A 27265-nucleotide genomic window follows, 5' to 3' on the forward strand; every position below is an offset into this window, starting at 1 on the left:
TGTTGCAGTTCAATTTTGTAAAATGTATGCACTGTGTAACTTTTACTCGTGTCGGCGCGGTATTGTTTATAAGGAGTAATGTCTGGCAATAATTTCACGTGCGGCAGTACAACTTGCTTGCACGGAGCGGAGACTGCATTTAGTGAGACCGTTCTGAGATATTTATCATACATTGCAGCATTCACATGCTTATAACAATTAGAGCGTGAACGAACATAACTGAAATGTTCTGTAAATATTTTTATTCTCGAGAACACATGGAAAATCGTATCTTTTGAGAACGTCTATTTAAATTCGTAAGAAAAATAATACCATAATGTTCCGTTGGAAAAATGGCATGCCTGAATCGAATTTTCTTATTCACGAAACTTCAAAGACGGAATCAATCGAACGTTCCCTCTTTGGATTCTTCGCAGATTCTTTCTTTCACTACTCTGACGCAAAAATATATCACGGACGTATACTTCAATGCATTTTTTATCGCGACGCATCTTGATGTATGAATAATTAGAATCACAGCGTTCAACGCGTGAAAGCATAACAAGAAATTCCGCGCTATCAAGCGGCGTTAAAGTGTAAACGTGATAATATGCAAAACGGGAGATGAAAGTAATTTTAATCACGCTGTTACCTACAATTGCAAAAATAAAAGGTAATTCTATATGAATAATGCAAGAGCATTTGCCTTTCCGAGATAGAATATTTCATTTATAATGCTATTTGTAATCTTTGTTCCCTAATATATACAATATATGATTCCGATTTATCTTTCTTGCTAATTTATTAATAAATTAGAAAATGGAACGCTCTAATTACGAATTTTATATTTCACTATAAAATCATTTATATAAAGAGAGAAAATAAAATCATTTACATAAAGTATGTTAATAAATAAAGAGTAACTTGCGCGGTTAGGATAAATGTGCTCTATGTATAAAGAAATCCGTTTTCGAAGGAAAAGTAAAAAGCATGTATCTATAGACATTTTTAGAGAACGCGAACGTTTTCATTCGTTTTTGTTGTATTTGACACCGAGCGAGAATATCTTCTTTACAAACAATTCGCATTGATATCTCGAGCGGCAACACATAAAGCGTCGTGTACCTATATGTTCCTCGATCTCGGTTTATATAAACACAATTTCTTTTCTTTAGACAAAAGAGATTTAAGGTCTGTCTTTGAATTAAAATATCGTTGGTCTCAGAGATGAACGTCAGTTTACAATTAAGTCAAGCGTACCTCATACCTCTTTCGAAAGGCTCTCTTGGGAAAACCAAGATCTTAACATAAATGATGCCGTTAGGCGAATGTTCATTAAAATTCATACATCCGTTTTTACATCACTTTTACAATCATTCGCCAAAGGGATGAATCCAAGATGTTCATTCGAGTTTCTCGCCTTTAACATAAAACTGGAGTAGTACATTACCGCGTTGCTAGATCGTGTAATTTTAATGACATATTTTTTTTTGCGAATCGCAAAAAAATTTTAATGATACGCAAACCATTTTCTTCAGAATTATTTTTCAGAGGAAAGATATAGATAGAGTCTGGTCTAAACATTTTGCAGAATGTATAATATAAAGAAACAAAATGCATAGAATAACAATAATAATCCTTGCTAATTTTAAATCCGCTGTATTTTTCAAGTAAAAGCTTTTCTCATGCCGTATTTATATTTTCACGTTACCTATACAATTATGGACTTAAATATTTAGGGTTTTAAAGAAAAATTTAAACTCGACAGGAAATGTTTCTGCATTATGCATGCGCTTCGTAAAACATCCCATATGATTTCTCCAAGGATTTCTCTGTCTCTCTAAACATACGAAATTGTATTCTCGATTATACGCTGATACGCAATTTATATTGCATTGCGCCTTGCGCGCGAAACTGTAATTGTGCAGGGTTATAGAGAGAGAGTGCAGCGAATGTTCATATCTCATCGCGAAGCACCGAGAGACGCTAATAACAATCAGCCGTTTGTCCAAAGCGAATCTCGGCGAGTAGTAACTATCTAATTGAAATTGGATGTACGTTGTTCCGGGACATCACGAAATCTCTGCACTTCGAAATCAATGATAACACTTATCCAAACATGCATGCTCTTACGAGTATTTGAGTATTGCACCTGTACTATATAAGCGGCTAAAATTTTTCCTCTATTTCACATTTGTGATTATAACATCTGTGATTATATCTAACGATTATAAACAATATAGAATAAATGTTTTTAATAAAACAAGTAAATTAAAGTTGCAAATCATGATAATAAGTTAGAAGCGAATATAAATTATTATATCAGACGTGTTCTATGGATATGTAACTGTTTGGAAATATTGCACGAAATAATTATTTCCGAATATTTCTCTTAGAAGTTTGTCCTAAAATATTTCTGACTTTCGATACGTATACAATTTGCAGTCGTATTGTACTCCTTTCTATCAAGCGAGCTTTTAAATTGACGCTTCAAAATAATGCGCGTCGTATTGTTGTATTGTATATTCGTTGGTTCCATTTGTGCAATCCTTTTCATTGCAGGTACGTACCGTACAGAATGTAAGCTTCAACTGGCAGAATTCCATTAAACGAGAAACGCCCGCAACATCCGGTGAGTAAATATTTCGCCACGTATAAAATAATACGCTATCGCGAATTCGAACGAGATAAACACATTGTTACGTCACACAATTCTTGTTTTACATACATATAAAAGGTTAAAAATACATATATATATATTTATATATATACACATATAGGAACTAGTTCACACGTTGATTGCAATATACTATGAGAGACATATATTCATGAAGTTTATCAAAATACAATAATATACATACCTCGTAACATATAAACTACATAAAATATGATTTTCCAGCGGATTACGCAAATCACGCAAATGCCGCAAGCAGATATATATAATTGTAATTTCTTATTTATAATTTTATATATAATAATATAAATATGTATTTTTACTAATTGCAATCGATAGCACTCTATTCTATGTTCATTCAAATGCTCTATTGCAAATCTACTAGAACAATTGTTAACAAAATTGTTGCAAATAATGGATTGTTTAAATGTTGTTAGAATGAGAGAGAGAAGGAGAGTGAGTGAGAATCGTATGTGTATTCTTTTATTTTAAACATTTCATTCATTATTTTCCATGCATGCATACAATTTTTGATGATTTTAATGAAGAAACTTTAAAATTTTTTAAACGAATGATTTCCATAGCGTTTTACACTATTATTACATTTAATTTGAGAAAAGTAACACGTAAACGTATATTTTCGCATGTTTTACACGTAACAAAGAAATTACGGTTATAATGCGTGACAAAGGGTGCGGTTTCTGCAACTCGTAAATTTTGTGAAATAATTATCAGACACGTAAAGTAGCTTGTTGAAAAGCATGTACATCTTACTAAAATAAACAAACGTACAGGAAATAATTGTACTTAGAATTATATATATATGTGTGGATTTCCAGTTAATATTTATTCAGTACTCGAGATAATTCGATCCGGAAGAGTACAAAGAGAAGTAAACTTTCTATTATTCACATACGTACGTCTTTTTCCTCTCCGTTACTCGATCCATAAAAATACGATTTGGAGGACTAGCAAAATAAGTAACACGATAAGAACGACCGAAGGTATCGGTCCGACGAACTAGAAAATGAAATCTTCACGGAATGGTCTAGAATGACATTTTGTGCATCTATTTCTCTGTCGGCAGACGAATGCACTTTCATGGTCGAAGAATTGGAGAAATAAAGTGGAATTGTAGAGAAAAATATAACAATACAAAAATCTTTTTATAAACACTAGTAGTGGATTGTTTACAAAAACTTGTAAGTAATTAAACTTTGAAAAAGTTTGTCAAATATTGTTTTAAAAAAAATAAAAGAAAAAGAATAATAAAATAATATCGAAGATATTTTTATGGTATGACGAAGCAAAAGCACGATTTAATAAAAACATATGGTATATGCGTATAATGTTATATAATAATTGCCGCAAAATCTATTTAAATAAAAAATAAAAAATTACTAATTGTAAGTATCTAACTAACATCTTAATAATCTTTACTGCTGCATTATTTTGTATCATTTTTGCAAATTTTAGAATATTGCTTTATTTTAAATTATTTTTTTGGAATAAATAAGATTTTATCTTGTGTTCTTTATTTTTTGACCAATAATAATTAATAATTAATTGAAATAACTATCAAAATATTCAATTTACTCAACCTATTTTTGTTTATACGTATAATACTTTTGAATTGCATTTGTTTGTAGTGATAAACTTAATTAGGCTAGATGAATGAAATGAATAACAAACTTAAACTAGTTTTGTCGGTGAAAATAATGTTCGTTGAATCGTAAAAGTTACAGACGAATTTTTATGCATATTTTAGAATTGCCATAAGGACAAGAATATTAAAAGAATAATGAAAGCGCAATGTATGCGTATTAAATCGTGTTGTAATCGCTGTTTACGCGAAAGATTTATAAACGTAAATATGCAACTGCTGCTGGAATTCTTCGTTATCTACGTGTTGCTTTGAAAAAAATTTAATTTCGCGTATGAAGCACCGAGAAGCTTTTTTTATTTCAGCGCAGAGCACGAAAAAAAAAGATCGAGCAAAACTCTTTCGCGACCCGATATTGGAAATTCTACACGAAATCGAACAACGTCCGGCTTACAATTCTTTTGTTTTGCATGGATTTTTTATAATTATAAAAAATCGTTCATCCATACGTCATCCATTTTTCCATGAATTTTTACGAAAACATTGTGCGCTACGTTCGCAGAAAGCATGATAAATCATCCGTTTCTGAATTTGTATCCATTATATACAAGCTACATCGCGTACAGGTCTCATGCATTCAAAGCGTGTAACGTGATTTCACATTAAACGCCACGTTAATTAACTAACGTTAATCGAAGTGGGAGAAATTGCACAGTGGAACATCGAACACGTGTACTTTGATATCCCGAATCGGTGGACAGTACTGCCATACGTAATGAATGGAATTCTAGAAACAATAATCGAGAGGCGGATTCATCGCACTGTCGGGCAGCAGTCGTGGAGATTTTATTACAATTGCGTTTGTCCGCGTAAACCCGTCGGAGTTGCAACTCTCTGATTTCGCTCTGACCCTCCCAAGTGTATACGCGAACTGACGTAGAATATATTTCGCAGAGTTGGAAATCCTGGAATATATGCGGCGAAATTAATGGATGAACAGCGTGTTCCATGAACTATGCGAAGATCGAGTTGCTGAAAGAAACCTAACGCGTAAAACACGTCTTTTGTAATATTGAACATCTGTACGTCTCTCTCTTTTTCTTCTCTCTCTCTCTCTTTTTCTTCTCTCTCTCTCTCTCTCTCTCTCTCTCTCTCTCTCTCGGTCGAGTTAACATTAATTAATATATATCTGGAGTACCTTCGGATATGTATATTATAAATTGTGGTGCGACAATTATCGTCTCCAATCACAGAAATCACCCGAAATTTCCGACAATAAAACCATCTTTAGCAAAAAATAAATTTTTAAAAGCCAAAAACAAGTGAATAATGGATATTATTATCTGTATCTTATTTATATTTTTATTATAGTCAATAAATTGATTTATAATGTATAATTTTAATTTTAATTTTAATTGTAATTTTTTATAATGACAATGTTACTGACAGTAGAAACTCTTTTCTTAACTACTGAAAGAATTAAAGAAAGAATTAACATAGTGCTTTACGAGTAAATCGTATTATAATCACACGTATCGTGTATTTATCGTAAACTTTTATAAAAATACATATTTGAATTGCTCTGACGATGTTACACGTTGTGTGATATATGTATATAGGTCATATTGTTACAAAGTGCACACTTCAAGTTGCAGGAAGCTGCAGTTCCCTTTCGGGGATGCTTATAAATGACAAAACTCTCTGTAGGACAATGCATCGCAGAGAATCGAATCGATTTTTCTCCCGTGAAAAAGTCACATTGTTCGTAGGTACTGGAAGATTTAAAGTTTCAAAGCTATTCGAACGAAAGTTTCGATTGTCCTGCACTTCTTTGCAGCAACATCAATCTACCACGTTACGTATTGAAGCTATCAGGCAGATATAACTTCATTCATTAACAATAAGGAAACAAATTCCATTTAAGTAGAATAATTGGTTTGAAAGATTAATGCGCGATTTGTCCGTTCGATCATTCCGCGTGAAAAATATGTCAAAAGTTAAATTGATTGACATGAAGACCTGGATACATGCTGTTGCACAGACTACCTATAATTAAATCTAACGCGATTACTTAATACGTAATAATATGTTATTGACGTTTAATTAACGTTCGTGTAATTATATTTTCTACACAATTATTTGTAATTATTTTGTTACATTACGAAGTAAAAAAGAAAGGAGAGTTGAGACCGTCGTGAACTGTGCGAATTAATTGCAAATTTTGTTTAAATTCGAGACTCATTTGATACATTATGATTATACAATATTAATAAATACTTGACATTACATATATAAAAATTGTAAAATAAGATTTTTATTTCACTAATAAATTGACTTAATATTTCATAAGTCATGTATAACAGCAACGATATCATTATTTTATATTGTAGCTTGTAAAGAGAAAATATATACGTTGTATTCGATAAATTATTTTTACATCAACTTTAGAATGACCAGAATCCTTGGTCGAAACTCGACCAAAAAAACTCGATGATTTGTCACGACGATTATAATCGTTACCACGATTATAATCATTGCCAGTCAATTAAATTCTTAATTGTGTAAATTATTTTTGTTTTAAACTTCATCGCAATTATACATTATTCACAATTAATTATACATTTCTTGAATAATTCAATGTAATTACTCGTTCCAATAATTGGTGATTAATGAAACTCCGGTATGATAAGCCGGTGAAACGTTTCTCGGGGAAATCGAAGATTCTGGGGAAGGCAAATGAAGCAACGACAAGCGCGACAGAGAAATGCAATTTTGGAACGTTTTATGTAAATCGCAGACGTGAAATTGAGGCACACGCAAAACCGCCACGTCTGGTGCACAGAACCATCCGGAACTTTTTAATTAACGCTATACAGCGACATTATTTATCGCGTCGGATTCAGGAGGATCCCTACGGTTTTATCACATCATACACATACGCGCAAAGTTAACACGGCGCATGCGTCTCGGTCAAATGAGAATTCACTTCCGCCTCATTTATCTGAATAATAGAACATGCGCGATATGAGTTACGTCCCGGCTGTTATAATTGCGGCGCAAACATTGTATCTTCCTCGATGCGCCAATAGCGCTGTTTATAATTTGGCCGCGGCGATATTGATCGATATTATGTTGACGTGCACCCTTTTTGTTTTCGAAGCAATTACGGCGGCGGGGGTTACGGCCATCGATAGGAAAAGAGAAAGGAAAAGAAAAAAAAAACGACTCGTGCCTCACCGCATTTTAATGTCTTCCTTTGTAATTATATCATTCTTTTTTTTATTAGATAGACTATTTAAACCAGGGGTTTTAAATAGGCTACTCAAAAAAATTTAGGTCTACCTTTAAATACAGATTCTTTGATAAATTTGAAGTTGTGTATTGAGTTAAAGAATCATTAATTTGCCAACTTTTAATATCACATTTTTAATTAAACTCTAAATTAAAATTCGGTCAGTTGAAGACTATTCTAAATTAACTAATTGGTATTATGCTGAAATAGATTTGCTTGTTTTATTTCGGTTTATTAAAACACAGTCTACATCATTTAAGATAAAACATCACTTTTGCTCAGAGTTATTTTGTATGAAGAACTTGGTACTCCTCAGTTCTCTTTTTCTTTTACCCGCGTCGTTTTCATTCGCGTTCTTCCACAAGTTATAAGAACTGGGAAATAAATATCGGCTTACGCGCATAGATATTGCGAGATTGCTCGTTGTCTGGTCAACCGCGAAACGTATCATTGCACGGTACCGGGTTGGTTTCATTTTCAGATTAGTTTTAAAAGTGCTTTGCATGCATGGAAGATAGACAAAGCGCAACTAAGAGAGTGGGGAAAGAGAGAAAAGGAGATAAAGGCGGGTCGCGGTAGCACGAAACCCAGAGAAAAGGAGTAAACGGCGAAACCGCCGCGGCTGCAACTGCGGTGGCGGTGGCGGCGGCCGTGGCGGCAGCCACGATTCGTCGACGAAATATGTTACTTCGCTTCACGGATTAAAAAACATTCGTACTTTTTCATGCGCCGCTATCTGTGTGCGACAATAAACGATGAAATATGCAGCCCAGCATGTGGTTCTTTAAAATCCGGTCCGTACTACGCTTAAATTATCCAAGCGAGGATCGCGATTGGCGAGTGCGCGACAACCACTCACATGCGAAATCGATACAAAGTTCTTTTTTTTCAGGCCGTTTCGTATGCGAGCCATAAAAGATACTTTTTTATGAGGTCGATTGATGGTCCAGGGCGATTTACGGGCAATTGCTTGATATATCTGAATATTTCAAAAATGTTTCTTGCATGTTAAGAATCGGGGTATATTGACACTTAATCATGCCACCCTTAGTGGCAACCTTAATAATGCGAGAGAATTTTATAAATATGGGAAAAATTATACGCAAAAAATATTTTAAGTCTTTGTGCATATTTTCGAGCATGAGTTTCTTACTTAATGTATTGTACTTATACAAAATCTTTATCTTCCTTTAAAAAAAATTCTTTTTTAATTAAAAAATGAAATAAAATAGTCATTTCTACACATTTTGAACCGAACGTCGACAAGGAAAGTTAAGATTCTTGTGGTAATGTTTAATGTCATTTAATACCTGTGTTACATATATCGGTTCCATTGATCCATTGTGTATTTACCACGCGCAAATAGTGACACGTGAAAAGAACTCGATTGTCTATCTTAGGTATAAAAATAGACATCCAAGTGCTGATGTATCTAGATGCTATAACACCGCATGAGACTCATATATTTTTTCTCGACGACTCTTTTATTTACTCGCTTCCACGACCGAGATATCGCGATATTACGGGAATGACAAGTTTCGTCGATCAAAGGATTCTTACGAAGACACACAACTCGATAGAAACGCTAAAGCGGGGAGCACACACTTCTGCACAACGCATAATGCGTAAGCATAAGAAAATTGATTGGTCTATTTCCTTATGCACATGTCCATGTCAATCAATGGAAAAGTCCATGTGTATAAACCAATCAATTTTCTTATGCTTATACGCATTATGCGTTGTGCAGAAGTATGTGCTCCCCGCTAAAGAGTCGTACTGATAAAAACTAACGCGAAGAATACTCCAATTTTATAGATCAACTTTTGAAAATTGTGAGTGTGTGTGTGTGTGTATATATATATATATATTTGTGTGTGAAATTAACGAGATAATCAATATTAGCACTGCAGAAATATCTCATTTCTGGTAATGAAAGCAACTACTTGAGATTGCATGATTGCGCAACATAACCGTACTTACTTTGAACTTTGAACAAACCATTATTCGTCTCGCTTTGCACAAATATTATTTATTCTCTTTTGTAGAATACCAATTAAAATATTTCGCTAAATTAAGAGAGATGAAAGTACCTTGTACCTTGTACAAATACGCTATTCGGAAAAAAGCTACGCTGACTCCTTCTTTTCAGGACAAAGGCAGGAGTTTCTGCCGTGCAGCTGTGCATATCCAAACATTATTACGGAACGTCGTTTATTATCTGGTACTTATTTACTCCAGATTTCTTTCATAAGCACGATAAATGTAAATATATCTTTTTTCCCCGCAACTTTATTGCTGCTGTGTTTAACGCGCAGAAATATATCGGTATAGTAGCACCAGAATCAATGAGAAACATTTGCAAGATTATGTATTACTTAATAAATGACGAATGCACACACGCACACATTCCAGCTTCTTCGAGCACTTTATGAAATTTCCTGTAATATTAGCAGAGTTGTATTTATGTCGGTACTTGAAGGTAGAACATTATGGTAATTTAAGTTACCATCTTGGATCTATGTTAATCCACCTCTACACTGTCAGATCGTAAGACCGTACACGTCGCGTACTGTGTTCTAATTAGTCTTAAATTGACTGTCTTGGCACACCGTCGTGTACATATACTACAGTAATCTGGTATTAATGCGCCTACTTAATGGGCTGGGTTTGGATCCATTTTAAACAAATATTATCTCAAAATTAAATGAATTAAAGACAAATAGAGTTAACGGAATCTTTTCGTCTTTGATGGTTCTACGCTTTGATGGTTTACCGGTAATGATAAATGTATTAGGTCGATATCAAAGTTTGCAGACGTAATATAAATCTAAAGTTCTTTGTCTTTACAAATATTTTCGTTTTTGAGATTATTTGTCTGTTAATGTCACTATAATATTCGTAACCCAGAGAGACTTTAATATCGGGACATAGAGCAAATATATAAATTCACGATTTCGGAAAAAAATGTTTATTATAAAAAATTTTTTATTCTAAAAGAATATAAAAAAGCTTAATACTAAATAGAACAATCTATTTTTAGTAGTTACTCATTCTATGTATAAAACGTACTTTGTATGCACACTCGATCTAATGTAACAAAATAATTACAAATAATTGTGTAGAAAATATAATTACACGAACTTTAATTAAACGTCAATAACATATTATTACGTATTAAGTAATCGCGTTAGATTTAATTATAGATAGTCTGTGCAACAGCATGTATCTTTCCGCGATCGTCATAATTTAACATAATAAATAAAGGACACATAGACACCAGATATCGCTGATTCGACAATTATACACGTGAACAGCTGGCATACATTTGGCCAACCTTGGTCTAGAATTAAATGTCCTATATATATATAATATATTATAAATAGTAATTGCAACATGCACAATTTTATTTTTTATGGATCGTATTTTTTATTTTGTGCATGTATAAACGAAAAATACATGAAACTCATTAAGTATTCAAGACATAATAAAATCAAACGGTTGACTCTCCTCTCTCTCTCTCTCTCTCTCTCTCTCTCTTTCTCTCTCTGTATCTAAAATTATAGTTACGTTTTCATTCCGGCATTATCTCAAGGTAACAGTGTATGCACACGTGACTGGAGAAATTACGCATATTATATTATAACGATCTCCTCTCTCTATAAGATCAAGTTTCCTTAACGTGCAACGTTTATAACACGTGCCCGGAATATTGCTGATCCGCGAGAGAGCACGACAATTCCTGACTGCATCGCAGAAGAAATCAGACTGTTGACAATTCAAGAATATTATTCATGAGAACAAGGTGTTTATCCGACGTAAAACCGTAGAAACCGCTCAACCTACATAAACGGAGATGACCGATGTGAATAATGTGATGAGGAAGCTAATCATTCTTGCGCAACGGCGCTCAGATATTTTGTTTCTACTGCAATAACAAAGTCAGTCGGCGAATTACAGTCGGCGTTGCTAAGCGTATATCTTTCCGAGATGAAGAACCATCTTCGTTTCCGTGCTCTCCAATTTTCACCTTGACGACACCCTCGGGGCACAATAATTTGCATAGCGCGGGAAAGATCTTGTCAGTCTCGCTATACGTACAACCTGTGTGAGAATCGGGCGGTGTCGGCTTAAATATTTAACAGAATGCAAGCGAGAAAAGTACATGTGACCGTAGACAGCCGTTTTACAACTTCGCTGAAACGTTAGCGAATAGTCTTTGGGCAGCCTTTAGTGCACACTTGATGGAAATATGTGACATTTTTGAACATGCAAACTCGTTTACACACAAACTAGATAAAGAGGTACTTTGATTTTTTAAATAAACTTGTTTTTTTTATGATGCAGTCCATTAAAGTTGGTTAAAAGACGAATGCAAAGATGTAACGTTTGTTGCATTGATCAACAAATAATTGTCGCAAAAAAAGTGTTAGTAAGTTTGAACATTTCCCCATGTACCTGCGCTACGTAGAAAGTCGAACGCGCCACAATCTCGCGCAAATGGTATAATATGATATAATACGAGGGTATAATACGATAGTAGTATCTCCACTTATTTCACCTTGGGTAAAACTATAGTCGCCGACATCTTACCATAAAAACTCGATAACTTCCGAACGACCCAAAGCGGGTAAAATTATAGTGTTTTAAAAAAGTCTCAAGAGGGATTATAAAAATACGCGATAAAAAATATGGGTAAATTATAAAAAATTTAAGGTGATCTTGACCTGATATCTTCGCGACGCCATCCAAGGCCAAACTGATAAGGCCAGTGAATAGATCTTTTTAAATCCTACAAAGCTTTTATCTAAAATATTTTTTATAAAACTTACATTTTTCGAAATATTTCGTCGTCCCGGAATTTCTTACATTTTCTATATGTACACCCTGCATACATATATGTAATGCAGACAACTTTATATATTTTTACTATAACCTTTTTATTTTATTTGTTGGAATATATGTCAAAAATGTTATCGGTTTATTCGAGTAAAACTATATCTTTCTACTAAACTGTACATAGAATCAATTTCCATACTCTCGGAAGGACACTATACATTTTGCTTCTGGGTCACGTGAGCGGGGCATAAATGAATTAATTATATCCAGGAATATAATCGAGCAGTTAATTCTATTCGTCCGGGAGGATTTAACTACGTGACCGCCGTAAGTCGAAGGACGGGTGGAGCGGAGTAAATATATACAGGAGTATACCATGGCAGCTTCGTATTTTGATATATTTTACGGTATATTTTACGCCTTTAACGGGTAAGGCTCGGTTGTTCCCTTGGGATTCAAACCGGCTTGTCTCGGTTATTCAATACACAAGCTTTTGTTCGCGGCTTCGCAAAGTTCCATCGACGTAACCCCCGCAACGATGCCTTGCATCAAATAGCGACGCGCGATATTAATTTTCTCTTTGCAAAACCCCGCATCTCTAATAATTCATCATTTAGAACAGACATTTTTCTATCCGTTCGGAAAAATTTTGCATGCTCTCTTGTTGCAGCTTGTACATCGGAACGAGATTTAGATTCATCATTGTCACATCAGAAATGTACGTTCACCAACCTCACTCTTTCCTACGCTGATTTATAATTGTATAATTCCTATGTCAAATTTTCCGTAACGAGAATTTGGAGAATTGTCTGATATTATTTAAAGTTCACGAGCTTCTCTATATAATGTTTTCGCTTTTCTATTGTTTCTTAAGCGCACGTAACTTTAAGAAAACTTTTATTTATATATGAAAGTAAGGTACGAAAATATTCAATATCGAAAATTGAATAGTTGCGATGCACGATAACGTTCCATTAAGCTTTCGTCAAAATATCGGTTCTTAAAATGCCAAATGATGTCGTTAAAGTGATAGCCGTTGCGATTTTAGATCGCGTGTGAAGCCTGTTCTAACCACTAGCCTTAATCCATATTGTTATGGCGTATAATTTTCCTCGAGTTTCGAAGGCGCTCATCATCAGAGTTGTTACGTTCGCGATCGATACGCCACGCCAAGACTCCTCGAATTGATTGCTCGGCGGAAACTTGAAAATTGTTCAGAGTACTCTTCGAGAATTTTCTTGCAAATAACGCCCATGTCTTAAAATTCAGTCTTAACTCCGATTAAATCTTTACGAGATTACCGTCTACGGATTACCGTCACGGCCATTACGAGCACGATCATTTCTCCTTAATTACGTTGATATCTCTCGCGACACGTATCGTTCCCTAACTACGTCGGCTTTGCTGCGTTAGATGGCAGCTACCATGCCCACATCGCGTCGCTACGTGATGCTGATGCTGATGTTGATGCTACACGTGGATGAAATCCACGTCAGTCGAGACAATTCCGCAGGTTTATTACGTCCTATCCCGACGTAGAAACAACGAAATAATTTTAGCTAAATTCTTCGCGAGCATTAAAAGCGTACATACATTATAAACTAAAGACTAAAAACAAAAAATACATAATTAAACTTATTACTTTTGCAACTGCTCTACTTCCGTGTTAAAGTTATGTCGAATTCATCGACATTACGTAGAGAAGAGTCTTTCTACAAATGACTTGAAAAAAGATTGGAAAGTTAGAAGCTACTACTTTAAATCATCCTGCAAGATTTATTTTTATTACCTGCCCTTTTTAAGCGCACTCTTCTACATATGACATATTAGTGTTGGTCACGTTCTCTGTTTCAAAAAGAATACTCTCTTAACGCTAGTTTGAAAATTTGGTTTAACTTCATAAAAAGAAGTGAAAATAATACACAGAGTAATTTTACGTTTCCTATTTTTTAACATATTCATCTACTCAATAGAAAAACTATTTTAAAAGTAACAATATTTGCATACGCATGACTTATTTCTCATTCCCTCGTCGCGAGCGATAAAGAAAAACATAACGGCGTATCGATTTCTAATTACTATGAAGCATGACCACAGCCGTTGCGTCTCGGCAGCCGCCGAGTTGCTGGTTTCTGGTCTCTTTCTACCTTCCACGCACATCCATCATCGCATATTCGTCCTCAAATGCGAAAATCACTATTCCACACCAGAAATTAATGTTCACGCTGTGATATACATACACATAGCCATTATGGAAATCAATGCCGAGAAAGGTAATTAGGATAATCGGCTATTTCTGAACTATATCACAACGGTAATATTTAATGCTCCACCCATCGACAGATATCGTTCAATTAGTCCAGTCATTTTACGTGGGATATGCACACGCGACATTTGGTGGGTCAAGGCGAATTCGTTTCTTGCAATAATTGAAACAGTCTTACTTACTAAAAGGCGCAAATCAATATGTCAGATACCGAAAGCATATCAAAATAACTGTAGTTTCTTTCGATTCCATTGATTATAACGAATGGGTTATTACATATAGACAACAGTGGGTAAACTTTTATTAGCAAGGCATAAATCTATTACGAAATATTTGATTTATTTTCGATTAGAAGCAAGAATTGCTTTTCAAGAAATAAATTCCAGAATTATATAGGAAACACATAAAATGTATTTTTTATTTAATTTTAAATAGATTTTAATTTTAATCAAATTTTTAAATGTGATGATCAGGATTATTTAATATTAAAATTAATAAGTTACGCAAATGAAGATTAAGATAATAATATAATGGGTTTCTCGTTCTAATTTTATTAACAAGAACTTTTTCATGGAAGTACTATCAAAGGAATATTGTACATGGCAATGGTAGACTATTGTAAAACCGTTATTCTTGTCATGGCGCGCATATTACTAAAGAGATTTCCTTTCCTGTCTCGGAAATAGAATCGCCGACATTGTTGTAAAAATTGTGACATGTAATTCTAGTCACATTTCAACCAAACCCGAGATACACCGGCGCAACGAATAAAACTTGAGCGGCATTCGTGTCACACCTATGCCAGGTTCGCTATCGGAAATCGTTATGGCTTACAAAGCTTTTCGAAGATAAATACGCGAGGCTGTGCGATGAAATACAATCGAAATTATAATTTACGTCGCGGTATATTAATCTTCTCCTAGTTTTTTTTTTAAGACTTTTTAATATCTCTGCTCAAATTTCGATTCAGATTTAACCTCACATCATGGCCTCGCTCAAACAGATTTAATAAAAAGGACAGGGGTTTTGTCATTCTCGCTCCCAATTTTGTTCTGCAAATTAAAAATTTAGTATCTGATTATCTTCCATAATGAATTTCATCATAAGGTAGCCCACAAATCGCCTGCGCTGAAGTTATTAGCCCCGCCGTGTGATTCATGTATGTTGGTACATAGGTATATATGACGTCGATTATGTGAATATTATATACTGGTACTACTTTGCCATCGTACGTGTTAGTAATCAGGCGGTACAAATTACGCGGTAGGGATACAAATAAAAATTATGTCATTACTTCGATAATGTTCATCTTCAAATAAAATGACAATTGCGTTAATAATGTTAATTAATATAATTAAATACAAGATATTATCGCATTTGAAGACAAGAAAGAGCATTCTATATATTTTTTCGATGATAATACTATTTTTTTTTTCCTAATAAGCTTATAATAAGCACGTAATAATTTCGATTTGCTATATCAAAGTATACCACAGTAGAATAGCTATCATAAAAATTGATTTCTTAATAATATTTATAAGCATTTCTACTGTATACTGAGCAATTCTCTCTGTGTTCGTTAGTTGCAAATGTATTCTTGCCCTACTGTTCAGTCAAAATTATTGCGTGTATGATGTAATTTCACCCTAACAATATTTGGCAGCAAAGCAATTCGATTCTCTTTGTGGAGAAACGCGATTCTAATGCGATTTGAGTATTATTGAACTTATCGTTTATTGTAAGTAGAATTTCCCTCCCCCCTCCTCTCTCTCTCTCTCGACAACCATGAACACAACAAGCTTCTCTCACAATTAGTTTACGATCGGCAAACTACCTTTGGCAGTCAGACGTGCTAACTAATAAATGTTTCGGTGCCATTATCGCAGTATACCGTCTCAGCGCATTGCACGCGGCCCTCCAAGGAGGGAGAGTTTCGTAAATATTTTACTTGCCTAATAAGATTACCTAGTGAGGTAAATACAAGCCTGCCATTAACTAAAGTGATTCGTAGAGTATTTCAAACGTGCACTCCATAAAGTAACAATCACAGTCAGTCCTACTGTTCATCAAATCGTTCAAGTTCGTTTACATTGACTGAAAAAAGCTCATACATCAAAGAATTTCATATTATTTCATGCGACATTATGTACACTTGAAGCGTTAGAATGTTAAAGCATAATTCCTCGACCGTCAAATTATTTAAATCTGCAGTATAATATGTAGATAAAACAGTATCTATTAAATTATTTTATTCCGAATTATTGCTTTATCTTCTTTTCTATTTTATTTACTTACAATAAATGGGTTTTAAATTCACGTGTAAATAAATAATAATTAATAATGTCAAGTCGCATTTTACTATAGTAGCGTAATAATATTTAATATCATCCAGCGTACCAATTATACGATATTGGTGAAAACTTTATGTCGCCTGTGATTAATTATGTCGTGTAATTATTTGGCATGCAATGTTATGTATATATTTATAATGCCGATTGGGAACTCGGTTATTGAACAGGGGAATTATAATTGGACGCTGCGCGCCGGAATATTTTAATTTTACTCGCGAGAGAAACGGCCATTGCTAATCCTAGTTAACATTGCAGAGAGTTCCAGGCACTAATTGTTATTTATGGCCAACGGAAGCACATGCATGAGTCTTTTTTAACGACGGTCCGAGTCTAGACCGCGGCATCAATTATAATATACGTATGCTTAAAATAGTAACTGTACGATTATGATTATAACTTTTCCAAGTTAGGACATTGCACCGTCTCCGCGGGGAATAATCGCGTAACATGCGCACGAATATTAATTACACAGAAGATTACCAAGAATGTTATTCATCCTTGTTAGTGTGTCATATACATATAAGTATTGGTCAAAAAATTTTATGAGGATGCACAGAATTTTGAATTTTTAATTAAGAGCGATTTTTTACCATTAACTCGTAAATTGAAAGCAGAAACACTAAGAGTTGCATAAAACGTTGTTTTTAAGATGCATATTGATAAAATTACAATCAATGTTTCAATATCGTTTTTATTAGTGAATATTTCATTAGAGCTAATCATAATCCACTTTGACTGCGATATTTTAAAGATAACATATGCTCAAATTTAATAAAAAAAAGTTATAAATCTTCATGGTTTCAGAGGTCAAGTCTCCCGCGAATACAGGAAATCTTTATCGGCTCTTCTATATATATCGAGCTTACGATGAAATATGAGTGCTAAGACTAAAACTACTAACTCCTGCGGCAAATCTAAGGGTGACCGCATATTTAACCCGAGACTTAAACCAGAACTTAACCCGGATTATTATCTGATACTCGATTCTATGCGACCACAGAGTTGCTCGTGTTATGCGCAATATTGTTTCCATCCTCGAGATGTTTCGAAATACTTTTGTTAAACACGTTGTCATGTACCACCGCAAAGACAAGGTTTTTATAAAGATCAATATTGACTCTCATGACTGGTATGTAATATCACGTAATATATACAGCATATATACTGTAATATTATTAACCAGCATAATATACTGTATATAATATTAACCATGTGAAAGCATGCTAGGGATTTGAAAAACCATAATGTGCTAAACAGAACTTAAGAGATGTAATTATAATGTTGAATATATTTATTCGGCAAAATTTTTATACTATCAAAAGATTTATTATAATATAAAAAAAAATAATTATGGTGTAGCTTTTATATCAAGTTCAATTTTCATATTAAAAATATGCAGTAATAGCAATGATTGTGATAGCAAAACTTTCTTTTTGTAATCGCAAAAAAAAACTTGGTAGCTGTTTCTAAAAAACAGTCACGTTTTCTTTATCTCAAATATCTCTCTCTTTTGTCTCAAATTATACATTAGCGTAATTATCCATGTAACACACATTTTTCATGCAAAATGTTATAACCTAATATTCCTACAGTTCCACAAGTTAGCTGGGCAGACAGTTGTAATTTTGATTCGCGCGGGATTTCCGAGATACAAGTTTCTCTGTACAGTTTAATCAAATCCAGATGCCAGCTTATTCGGAGAACTTGTCAGCATTAGTGTACGAATTCTGATAGTCGATTGTTCGTATGCGCTTTGCAACATTGTATACTCTATGATTAGCAAGAATGAATTATTTATTATAAAATAAGATAAAAATCTTCATACAAAGAGTATTAAAACTATCTATTTAAATTAAAATAAATAAATGAATCTAAATGTTGAAAATGAGAAACAGACTTCAAAAATTTCTTTTGTATTAAATAAAGTAAAATTAAAATAAAAAAGCGTAATTAATAACTAAATAATGAAATGTGTTGTTAACTCAAAATAATTAAAATTGTTAAAATATATAATTGGATAAATTCTTTTTGTCGGTTATAATGTTATAAATTCTTTCGGCGTATGCGCTTACTATTTGTCTTTTGTTAACACAAATTTTATGTTGTATTTGATTATGCTTCCCTAAAAGACTGTATATGTCCTACAAAATAGAACTGTGACAACCTTTTTTATATTCGTACTACATTTAGTGAGCACTGTTTGTTTTCTCAATGCCTCTCTTTAACCGAATTAGCTTTACTTTTTCATGATTCTATTAGCGATTGGCTAAACTATCGAATTGAATAATTCAGTTACTGAATTATTATTACTTAAGCGAAAACGTTAACAATACGAGAACAATACATTACGAATTTCACATAATGTATTATATATACATATACGGAAGACTAAATAATAGCTTTAAAAAAATTTCTTTATTTAACGCATTAAAAATATTATCCACGAAACCGTACCGATATTTTTCTATGTCAAAAATATGCGAGCGAAGCAGCTGATGTTGTAAAATACTTTTGAATTACGGAGCTAAAAGTGCCTCTTATTGCAAGGGTATCTCCGTGAAAGTGGTAACGACTAAGAAGAAAGATGTAGGGTTTAACGATATGATACATGGTGGGTATTGTCTGGAGGGTTAGAACTATAATAACACGTAGACAAAGAGGAACATTAAAACAGCAACAAGCCATAACATATCGCCGACGCTGTAAAATGTAGCAATTTCATTTCCAGCGCACGGTAATACCGTGGACACAGATGCGGCGTAAAGTCATTTTTTTGGCAACATAGCTGACATAACGAATTAATATAATCGCGTGCTGATATTGGGCAACGGATTAATACATCGGCTGTAATATTTTACGATATCTCATACACATTCAATTAACGATTCCCTTTCTGTTCGCCAACCGTATGCTTTAATAAAAGCAGATAATTGAATCATTTCATTACATAAAATCTATTTGAATGGAAATATCAAAATAATTTCACATATGCGAATTCAATAACTTGGAAACGTTTTTCTCTTAATAAATATCTACTTGCTATACTTTTCATAATTTTCATAATTATCTTTCTCTTTCACGAGAGTACTCTGTATTAAAATTTTGTTCAAACAAACCAAATCATCTGAATTAAAGTTACATAATAGTAAAGAATATAAAGTTATTAGTTGTGTAAAAAAAGTATAAAACTATATGAAAAATTTTATACTAAAACTTTATTCGCGTTTTACTTAAATATTTTGATGTATTGTGATCGTTTTATATTTATTGTGATTAATTTCAAAATTATGCATTTTTCAAATATTTCGGGAAAATATATTTTGACGTGTTGTTTACTTGCACGATTTACGGTATGTTATCCTATACTTTTCGGATTCTGGGATTTCTTTCTCAGAATTTTGCATGTTCAGATCGTCGCGTGGAACGTGTGCTAGAGGATACAATTTTTCGAAAATTTCTGGGGAAATATCTGACACGTTTTATCGCGACCGGTACGACGATGCTTGTGGCTTCGATGACATCGTAATGTTCACGTATATCACCGGAGCGGAGAACGAGGTTAAGCCTGGTAACGATATTTTGCAAAGCTTGTTGCACGTATGCGATGCATCTCCGCTAATATGAAATTATTCCAACCGCGAAATCCATCTTTAGCTTTCATAACATTGACTCGATCGCAATTGACTTAAATAATTTATAATTGCTATTGCCAAAATAATCGTTTAAATGGTGTTTTTATTAAGAAAAATATATATATGTACCAACTTCGGCAATCCATTTTACTTAGAAATAATAATAAATTTCAGTTATTCTACATTTTTATAAAAATACTATTATAAATTAAATAAAAATAAGCTCGCCATAAAATTACGGTATTGATGAGAGGAAAGTATGTAAAAAAAAGTCTAAGTTACTCCCTCCCTCAAAACCTAAAAATAGTCATCAATCTTTATAAAACTATAGCTCAAGTTTAAAAAAAAAGTAACGTGCATATATTTTGATAGACAATATGATTATATCATCTAATAATATTCTTTATATATTTTTTATAAAATTTAGAAAAAAATTAAGAAATTTAAATATTTTATATTTTTTAAGCGACAGTTAAAACTTTTATTTAAGTTTTACAAATAATAGTCTATATCCAAAAATAGTTAAAAAGTTAATCTTTATAAAAATCTAATACTTTTTCAAATACACGCAATAAAATAGTAATAAATTTCCTTTCTGAACCGATATAAAATCAAGTTTTATGATGGAGATATAAATAACTTCGTAGAGTAGACAATTTCACTATTTCTCGTAAAATAAGATATGTCGGGAAGAATCATGAAAATACATTAAAAATGTAATATCACGATACCGCAATAAAATGGTCATACTTGCCAAAATGATTGACTTGATCATGTTTTATTCGTGTTATACCAAAAACACTCTTGCATATCAAAAACACTCAACCTTTTCAAAAAAATTTAGAACTTTAATATTTCTATATTTCTCTGATATCACGTAACAAATAGATGCCACTTTAGAATATTCTATGTGATAAAATATCATTTGTCACTTGCAATCAAGTTTTTCTAAAAATCTGTGTTTTTAATTTGAAAAAATTAAAATAAGGTATCGTGATAGCACAAAAACTGACACGTATATTTGATTTTTTCAGAATTGTCTACCTTTTATAATAGGATTTGCACTATTTTTTTAACGTGACTTATAAAGAGAGAGAAAGAGAGAGAGATGCACTTTTATTTTATAAACAAGGATTAAAGTGCGCTCTCTGAATTGACTGATTGACATAGAAAGTTACTTGTTTCGCGTAATAACGTTGATGCAAGCATGTTTGCACTTCAGATGATAATAATCGAAGCATCAAGTAGATGCATATTAATATGACAAAAATGTCAAATGCAAGTTCAACTGTAATATTATAAACGCGCGCGATAACTGATTAAAAAAGTACAGATTTGTTGTAAAGAGCAGTTTTTCGAAAATTTAATCACAAGAAATTTGCAGAATATAATCTTTTTTATAGAAATAATGCGCATATCTACAAAGCTAATTACTAAAGAATTTTTCGTTAATTAATTATTTGTAAAGTAAATTTTTTGTTTAACAGAAGAACGTAAATATAATCAATGGTCGCGTACTGTACGCAGTCGCAAGATGTAATTGCCAGTTTTACATTTGGCGTTTATACATAAAAAAACACGTTAATTAAACTACCGCTATTCATGTCTGTTTGTTCGATTCCGTGCGACTAACATATAAACATAACGAATTATATTTTTAATATCTGCAATTATTTTAATTCATTTTTTCGTAATAAAATAAATGGCAAAATGCAACTGACCCAGTAATATCAACGTTCGGTCAAAATTTATTTTTATTTATTTATTCGGCAATGACGTTAAATGATATACGTAATATAGAGAGATTCCACGAAAATCTGTTTCGCCTGTTGCTAGATATTTCTTTGTTTTGTCGAGACTGATTACTCGCGATGTTTCTTCCATAAAATGGCATCGCGTGATACAGGCGGAAGCAACACGGCTCGAAATTTATGGGCAAATTAAATAGGCCGCGAATTCAATTTCGGCGTGGGTAATTAAGCGCGAGAAACCTCGTGGAAGTTTGCGAAGAGCTGCCGCGTTTTCTTAATCTATACCTTACGAATGCAGCAAAAACGGAAGACACGAAAGGGTGCGGCTTATAGTTTATCAGCACGATTTTAATACTTTCAAGGCAAAAAAAAACAGTTCTTGTTTCTTCGTCGATTAATATCAACTATCGGTTAAAATAGCAAACTCTATTTCTATGTTATTTTCTTTTCCGTATCGAGAGATAAAAGATAACACTACTATTTTTCTGAATAACGAGAGAAAATAAACGTATTAATAGATATAAATTTATCTTATTTTTAAACATTCTAATAGATTTGCACGTGTATAAGGATATATCTGATATCTGCTGTGCATTGCGTACAGTTTTGAGCGTACGTAGTTTTGGAAGTACAAATGATGCACAAATAGTACCTATTATGCTGCTATGGCATGTTTCCTTAACACAGAGTTCCTCTATTACTTGCAATGCGCCGCGGAAGATAGTCTCAGGCGCCGTAATCCCGTATTCTTCTCTTTCCGAGAATCGTTAATACAGACGGCGACAGTCTGTTTCAAGGCGTATAATTGGCCAATCTAGGGATATGGGTCATCTCCTTAAGGGGATCATTCTTTCGGCGCTGTCTTCCCTGAATACCAGTCGGAGCGATCGTGATTATACGCCCGAGTCACGTTATACTCGCTGAGGTCTTACAGGACAGCCGGAACCCACCTCGCCTCCCTCCGAGTGGTGGCGGATCAATATTACGTATACGTTGAGGGAGGCCAAGCGAAACGTCGAGTAACCAACAGGTGAAGTAACGTCGTGACTGTGAGTACGAGGCCAAGGGGAGAATATAAAATTACCTCTCGTGTGTGGAGAGCTGTAGCCGACCTCAGTTTGTCACGGATGGATCACTTGATGCACGAGCCTTGGGCTTTCTCACAGCATTTCTGTCTTTGTCATCTTTCCTTCGCCTCTTTTTTTCAACCTGTAGTCCTTCTTTCGGAACTATCGCGTGTATTCTTCAAATAAACGTTCTAACTTCACCGTGATTTCGTAATGAAGACTCGATAGATTTCCGCGACGGCGTGATGGCGAAGGCTCACCTATCGATTCTTGTCGCATAATGAAGGGCTCGATAATGCGCGGTAATCGGATTTTATGGTTTATTATATCTGCCAGAGAATGAAATCTCTCTGTCAATAGAATGAGAAACCTGACTCGATGTGATTTATAATAAATTTTGTGATATACCGCATTATTTAAGGCTTCTCTTACTACTATATTTTTCATTATCTTATTATAATAGTCAGCATGTGATACTAAAATATCTTATCTAATGCTTATATGACACACATATAGAAAACTTTCAATTAAGATTTGATAATGTTCATCGTTAAAATTTTTTTATAAAAAAAATTTTTTATTTTCCATCTAGTAAAATATATGTAATCTTTATTTCTCATTTATATGTAGATTAACTATAATATCAATATATTATGTTAATGTTATATTATACCGATGCGGTATTACTGTATAATGTGTGTTTCACGTTCTCAAATGATTTTGTTACAAATGATACATGAAAAAATTAATAAATTATTAATTTATATGATATTTTATATTTTTATAAAAAATATATAAAGTAAATAATTATTTTGTAATAAATTATTTTATATTTTAGCTGTATATGTTTTAACAATTTCCCGAATAACCCATTTCTGAAGTTTGCTTTCAATAAAATTGCGATAAAATTTCAATAGAAATATGAAAATTTTAATGGCAAAAAAGAAAAACGCACTATCATATTTGAAATATTGAATTCTTAGAAAGAAAAATATCCAACTTTTAAAAGTGATATGACTCAATTTCATTCCAAATTTACACTAGAAATTGTTCCACGTAATAGTTTTATTCAATTTTAAACTAATATTGTCGAGAAATTTCATAACCAGTCATTCTTTAATTGCTGTAATTAGATTAATCAACAAGAGTTTTTGCAAAATTAAGTTTAATTTTTTATTAAAATTTTATTTTAACATAACAATTAATTATATTAAATGACGTTTATATTTTATATAAATATAAATATATTTATACCACAAAATAATCAATCTCAAACCAATCGCTAATTGTACAACAATTTAATATATATATATATTACACAATTAATTGAGTAAATAAGGAATGTACTAAAATCATATTTTTTTATAAAAAAAAAATATATATATATTGCTCACCATTAAATTAATATCTGTATCACTTTCTTATAACTACATAACTGTTATACGTGTGTTTGAAAATTAAGCTTAAAATTATTAATATTAAATAAAGCATGTTCTAACCATGATGGACACGCTATTGTTCTGTTTATTAATACGCACGGCGCGGCAGGACAATGTCATGGCGTACGAGCCAGATCTAATTAGGAGTCCGCTGTTGGACGCACGCACGGTTCATTAGGTCATTCAGCCGTTATACCGGCGCTAACGAATGCCATATTCCGCGACCGGAACCAAGTTCGACGTCGCGACGCGTCCTTATTCAACGCATTCGTCCGTTGCCACGCACATGTATGCGAAAAATATGCAAACTTCCGATGCGCGGCGGTGTTGCTGTTATGCTGCGCGTCGCATTTGCATATGTTTCGCGGACACAGCGCAGCTCGTTCGCGAAAATCTATGGCGATTCAAGCAAGAAATGTTTCGGTAAAATTAATATCTGTATCACTTTCTTATAACTACATAACTGTTATACGTGTGTTTGAAAATTAAGCTTAAAATTATTAATATTAAATAAAGCATGTTCTAACCATGATGGACACGCTATTGTTCTGTTTATTAATACGCACGGCGCGGCAGGACAATGTCATGGCGTACGAGCCAGATCTAATTAGGAGTCCGCTGTTGGACGCACGCACGGTTCATTAGGTCATTCAGCCGTTATACCGGCGCTAACGAATGCCATATTCCGCGACCGGAACCAAGTTCGACGTCGCGACGCGTCCTTATTCAACGCATTCGTCCGTTGCCACGCACATGTATGCGGAAAATATGCAAACTTCCGATGCGCGGCGGTGTTACTGTTATGCTGCGCGTCGCATTTGCATATGTTTCGCGGACACAGCGCAGCTCGTTCGCGAAAATCTATGGCGATTCAAGCAAGAAATGTTTTCGGTAGGAAATAAGAGCGGGCCGAAAGAGAGACTAGCTCATGAACGATAGAGTTCGATTACTCGCACGAGAATGAATTTGCATATCGCATGTTTTTGATAATTCGATTTTTCTATCGCTCAAATACAAAAGTTGGAAACTGCCTGTAGCTACGCGCTGGTTTATGTAAAAATTGCGTCATATAGCTGTTTTCATAATTAAATGGATACCGCGTACACGGAGAAATATGCAATCTATTTACTAGATATTCATGTATGCGATAACGTTATTTTCATGCGTTGATGATTTAACAACCGTCCGTTCGCATTGGAAAATTGAAGCAAAACATGGAGACTTATTAAAGAGTGGGATTTGGCATTAACCTGCGTAGGTTGTTATTATGTACGTGTGTTCTCCGTTTGAAAATAAAACGTCGGTTTTTGTTCTTTAACGACTGTCGTTACCGGGCGTATTCGGCGAAGAATAAAGTTACACATGTACGCGCGTTGCTGCCACGTTCAAAAGCTAAAATATTTTGTGCAATTTTCTTTTGATAGTTCGCAGACTATGGGGACACACGAAATACGAACAGGTGAAATGGTACGTCGATGAAACGACCAACAGAAAATACACATTCCGTAGACAGGCGATAATTGGAAAGCGATGTAGGTTTGCCCATTAATTTTGCTCTGTCTGGGATGTTGAAATCTAGTGAAATCTAGATAGTTAACAGAGGACGTGGTGAACGTGACACGCAGGATGTTGCACAAAATTTCATCTTTTCAGTATAAAATCGGTGCTATGACACATTGTATTGAATACAACGTAGAAAATTATTTATGATTATATCGTATTTACATTATAGATATTTAAACATTAAAACCATAAAATAATGTACAGATTTTTACGACTACGAAATAATATATAAAATTCAGAAAGAAATAACAAGAAATATTTATACAATATAAATATAAATATTCATGAGGGCAAAACATATTCCACGTAACATAATGATTAAAATGGATTTAAAATTTTGAAATTAAAGATATGTAAGCTCTAGAACAGCGTATAAATCGTAAAATCGAGAGGATAAATATAATATTTGTATAAAGTAGAAAAAGCTTGTGAAAGAATAAGAACACGAAGTGGATTGTTGTTGAAACGAAAATACAGATTGCACGAAGCGATAAATCTCCAGTAAGCTTGCGCGGACGACAAATTGGGCATTCAAAAAAATTGGCAAGCTGTTGGAGAGTTTGCACGGACAGGAGGAAAAAAGGAAGAAAAACTTTGTGATCGTTCCTTTTCTCTTTCGTTAGTGTTTGAATGTGAAATCCTCTTACGAGCGCAGCGTTTTGACTAATGGTACGCCATTAGTTGGAACTGGGGGCACTTCATTATGCCAGATCTATTTTCCTCAAGCATCATGCGCCAGGCGAAAAACCTGCCGGATGAATATTTTGTCTGTCGTCTCGTTTTAAGACTTATCCAGTTGTTATAGTGAATGC

General features: G+C 33.6%; 1 protein-coding gene across 7 annotated transcripts in view; it reads left to right on the forward strand.

Annotated features, from left to right (window-relative positions):
- Nucleotides 1–27265, forward strand: part of LOC139815342 (uncharacterized) — a 97254-nt gene that overhangs the window by 50211 nt on the left and 19778 nt on the right. For 3 of the 7 annotated variants that reach the window (XM_071782202.1, XM_071782201.1, XM_071782203.1), the window contains exon 2: nt 2542–2611. The exons of 2 other annotated variants lie outside the window; for them this stretch is intronic. The gene's annotated coding sequence lies outside the window, so the exon portion shown is untranslated. Of the gene's footprint in view, nt 1–2541; nt 2612–9697; nt 9770–23254; nt 23415–27265 lie in introns of those variants that run through there. 2 more of the 7 variants (XM_071782206.1, XM_071782204.1) reach the window with 2 other exon arrangements.

The sequence above is a fragment of the Temnothorax longispinosus genome, chromosome 6 (genome assembly GCF_030848805.1).
Source record: "Temnothorax longispinosus isolate EJ_2023e chromosome 6, Tlon_JGU_v1, whole genome shotgun sequence".
Classification (NCBI taxonomy): Eukaryota; Metazoa; Arthropoda; class Insecta; order Hymenoptera; family Formicidae; genus Temnothorax; species Temnothorax longispinosus.